Below are 4,841 nucleotides of genomic sequence, written 5' to 3' on the forward strand. Positions count from 1 at the left end.
TCTTCCATTGTTCTCGGAATTCTGCTGATGTTTAAAAATGGTTCAGATTTCTACCATTGTTCTCGGAGTTCTGCTGAAGTTTAAAAATGCTTTTGAACTTTTCCATTGTTCTCGGAATTCTGCTGACATTTAAAAATGCTTCCGAACTCTTCCATTGTTCTCGGAATTCCGCTGAAGTTTAAAAATGCTTCGGAACTCTTCCATTGTTCTCGGAATTCTGCTGACATTTAAAAATGCTTCGGAACTCTTCCATTGTTCTCGGAATTCTGCTGACGTTTATAAATGCTTTGGAACTCTTCCATTGTTCTTGGAATTCTGCTTACGTTTAAAAATTATTCGGAACTCTTCCATTGTTCTCGTAATTCCGCTGACTTTTAAAAATGCTTCGGAACTATTTCATTGTTCTCGTAATTCTGCTGACATTTATAAATGCTTTGGAACTCTTCCATTGTTCTCGGAATTCTGCTGACATTTAAAAATCGTTCTGAACTCTACCATTGTTCTCAGAATTCTGCTGTAGTTTAAAAATGCTTCGGAACTCTTCCATTGTTCTCGGAATTCTGCTGATGTTTAAAAATGCTTCAGAAGTCTTCCATTGTTCTCGGAATTCTGCTGAAGTTTAAAAATGCTTCGGACCTCTTCCATTGTTCTCGGAATTTTGCTGACGTTTAAAAATGCTTCGGAACTCTTCCATTGTTCTTGGAATTCTGCTGGCGTTTAAAATTGTTCCGAACTCTTCCATTGTTCTCGGAAATCTGATGATGTTTAAAAATGGTTTGGAACTCTTCAATTGTTCTCAGAGTTCTGCTGTAGTTTAAAAATGCTTTGGAACTCTTCCATTGTTCTCGGAATTCCGCTGAAGTTTAAAAATGGTTTTGAACTTTTCCATTGCTCTCGGAATTCTGCTGAAGTTTAAAAATGCTTCCGAACTCTTCCATTGTTCTCGGAATTCCGCTGAAGTTTATTAATGTTTTGGAACTTTTCCATTGTTCTCGGAATTCTGCTGACGTGAAAAAATGCTTCAGAACACTCCCATTGTTCTCGGAATTCCTCTGAAGATTAAAAATGCTTCGGAACACTTCCATTGTTCTCGGTATTCCACTGAAGTTTAAAAATGCTTCAGACCTCTTACAATGTTCTCGGAATCTTGCTGACGTTTAAAAATGCTTAGAAACTCTTCCATTGTTCTTGGAATTCTGCTGGCGTTTAAAAATGGTTCTGAACTCTTCCATTGTTCTTGGAATTCTGCTGACATTTAAAAATGGTTCAGAACTCTTCAATTATTCTCAGAATTCTGCTCTATTTTAAAAATGCTTTGGAACTCTTCGATTGTTTTCGGAATTCCGCTGAAGTTTAAAAATGCTTTTGAACTTTTCCATTGCTCTCGGAATTCTGCTGAAGTTTAAAAATGCTTTGGAACTCTTCCATTATTCTTGGAATTCTGCTGACGTTTAAAAATGCTTCCGAACACGTCCATTGTTCTCGGAATTCCGCTGCCATTTAAAAATGCTTCGCAACTTTTCCATTGTTCTCGGGAATTCTGCGGACGTTTATAAATGCTTTGGAACTCTTCCGTTGTTCTCGGAATTCTGCTGACGTTTAAAAATGCTTCAGAACACTCCCATTGTTCTCGGAATTCCGCAGAAGTTTAAAAATGCTTCGGAACTCTTCCATTGTTCTCGGAATTCTGCTGACATTTAAAAATGCTTCCGAACACTTCCATTGTTCTCGGAATTACGCTTAAGTTTAAAAATGCTTCAGAACTCTTCCATTGTTCTCGGAATTCCGCTGACATTTAAAAATGCTTCGCAACTTTTCCATTGTTCTCGGAATTCTGCTGACATTTATAAATGCTTTGGTACTCTTCCATTGTTCTCGGAATTCTGCTGACGTTTAAAAATGCTTCAGAACACTCCCATTGTTCTCGGAATTCCGCTGAAGTTTAAAAATGCTTCGGAACTCTGCCATTGTTCTCAGAATTCCGCTGAAGTTTAAAAATGCTACGGAACTCTTCCATTGTTCTCGGTATTCCACTAAGGTTTAAAAATGTTTCGGTCCTCTTCCATTGTTCTCGGAATTTTGCTGACGTTTAAAAATGCTTCGGAACTTTTCCATTGTTCTCCTAATTGTGCTGTCGTTTATAAATGCTTTGGAACTCTTACATTGTTCTCGGAATTCTGCTGACGTTTAAAAATGCTTCAGAACCCTCCCATTGTTCTCGGAATTCCGCTGAAGTTTAAAAATGCTTCGGAACTCTTCCATTGCTCTCAGAATTCCGCTGACAATTAAAAATGCTTCTGAACTTTTCCATTGTTCTCGGAATTCTGCTGACGTTTATTAATTCTTTGGAACTCTTCCATTGTTCTCGGAATTCTGCTGACGTTTAAAAATGCATCAGAACACTCCCATTGTTCTCGGAATTCCTCTGAAGATTAAAAATGCTTCGGAACTCTTCCATTGTTCTCGGCATTCCACTGAAATTTAAAAATGCTTCGGACCTCTTACATTGTTCTCGGAATCTTGCTGAAGTTTAAAAATGCTTCGAAACTCTTCCATATTTCTCGGAATTCTGTTGGTGTTTAAAAATTGTTCCGAACTCTTCCATTGTTCTCGGAATTCTGCTGACTGTTAAAAATGGTTCGGAACTCTTCAATTATTCTCAGAATTCTGCTTTATTTTAAAAATGCTTTGGAACTCTTCCATTGTTTTTGGAATTCCGCTGAAGTTTAAAAATGCTTCGGAACTCTTCCATTGTTCTCGGAATTCTGCTGACATTTAAAAATGCTTCACAACTTTTCCATTGTTCTCGGAATTTTGCTGACATTTATAAATGCTTTGGAACTCTGCCATTGTACACGGAATTCTGCTGACATTTAAAAATGCTTCAGAACACTCCCATTGTTCTCGGAATTCAGCTGAAGTTTAAAAATGCTTCGGAACTCTTCCATTGTTCTCAGAATTCCGCTGAAGTTTAAAAATGCTTCGGAACTCTTCCTTTGTTCTATGTACTCTGCTGAAGTTTAAAAATGCTTCGGACCTCTTGCATTGTTCACGGAATTTTGCTGACGTTTAAAAATGCTTTGGAACTCTTCCATTGTTCTCGGAATTCTGCTGGCGTTTAAAAATGGTTCCGAACTCTTCCATTGTTCTCAGAATTCTGCTGATGTTTAAAAATGCTTCGGTACTCTTCAATTGTTCTCAGAATTCTGCTGTAGTTTAAAAATGCTTTGGACTCTTCCATTGTTCTCGGAATTCTGCTGAAGTTTAAAAATGCTTTAGAACTTTTCCATTGCTCTCGGAATTCTGCTGAAGTTTAAAAATGCTTTGGAACTCTTCCATTTTTCTCAGAATTCTGCTGAAGTTTAAAAATGCTTCAGAACTCATCCATTGTTCTCGGAATTCTGCTGACGTTTAAAAATGCTTCCGAACTCTTCCATTGTTCTTGGAATTCCGCTGAAGTTTAAAAATGCTTCAAAACTCTTCCATTGTTCTCGGAATTCTGCTGAAATTTAAAAATGCTTCGGAACTCTTCAATTGTTCTCGGAATTCTGCTGACGTTTATAAATGCTTTGGAACTCTTCCATTGTTCTTGGAATTCTGCTGACATTTAAAAAGTATTCGGAACTCTTCCATTGTTCTCGTAATTCCGCTGACGATTAAAAATGCTTCGGAACTATTTCATTGTTCTCGTAATTCTGCTGACATTTATAAATGCTTTGGAACTCTTCCATTGTTCTCGCAATTCTGCTGACATTTAAAAATGGTTCGGAACTCTTCCATTGTTCTCAGAATTCTGCTGTAGTTTAAAAATGCTTCGGAACTCTTCCATTGTTCTTGGAATTCTGCTGGCGTTTAAAATTGTTCCGAACTCTTCCATTGTTCTCGGAAATCTGATGATGTTTAAAAATGGTTTGGAACTCTTCAATTGTTCTCAGAGTTCTGCTGTAGTTTAAAAATGCTTTGGAACTCTTCCATTGTTCTCGGAATTCCGCTGAAGTTTAAAAATGGTTTTGAACTTTTCCATTGCTCTCGGAATTCTGCTGAAGTTTAAAAATGCTTCGGAACTCTTCCATTGTTCTCGGAATTCTGCTGACATTTAAAAATGCTTCCGAACACTTCCATTGTTCTCGGAATTACGCTGAAGTTTAAAAATGCTTCGGAACTCTTCCATTGTTCTCGGAATTCCGCTGACATTTAAAAATGCTTCGCAACTTTTCCATTGTTCTCGGAATTCTACTGACATTTATAAATGCTTTGGAACTCTTCCATTGTTATCGGAATTCTGCTGACGTTTAAAAATGCTTCAGAACACTCCCATTGTTCTCGGAATTCCGCTGAAGTTTAAAAATGCTTCGGAACTCTTCCATTGTTCTCAGAATTCCGCTGAAGTTTAAAAATGCTTCGGAACTCTTCCATTGTTCTCGGTATTCCACTAAGGATTAAAAATGTTTCGGTCCTCTTCCATTGTTCTCAGAATTTTGCTGATGTTTGAAAATGCTTCGGAACTTTTCCATTGTTCTCGGAATTCTGCTGACGTTTATAAATGCTTTGGAACTCTTACATTGTTCTCGGAATTCTGCTGACGTTTAAAAATGCTTCAGAACCCTCCCATTGTTCTCGGAATTCCTCTGAAGATTAAAAATGATTTGGAACTCTTCTATTGTTCTTGGTATTCCACTGAAATTTAAAAATGCTTCGGACCTCTTACATTGTTCTCGGAATTCTGCTGGTGTTTAAAAATTGTTCCAAACTCTTCCATTGTTCTCGGAATTCTGCTGACTGTTTAAAAATGGTTCGGAATTCTTCAATTATTCTCAGAATTCTGCTCTATTTTAAAAATG

Source organism: Phyllobates terribilis, unplaced genomic scaffold (genome assembly GCF_046119375.1).
Source record: "Phyllobates terribilis strain yellow unplaced genomic scaffold, ASM4611937v1 Scaffold_20__1_contigs__length_20440879, whole genome shotgun sequence".
NCBI lineage: Eukaryota > Metazoa > Chordata > Amphibia > Anura > Dendrobatidae > Phyllobates > Phyllobates terribilis.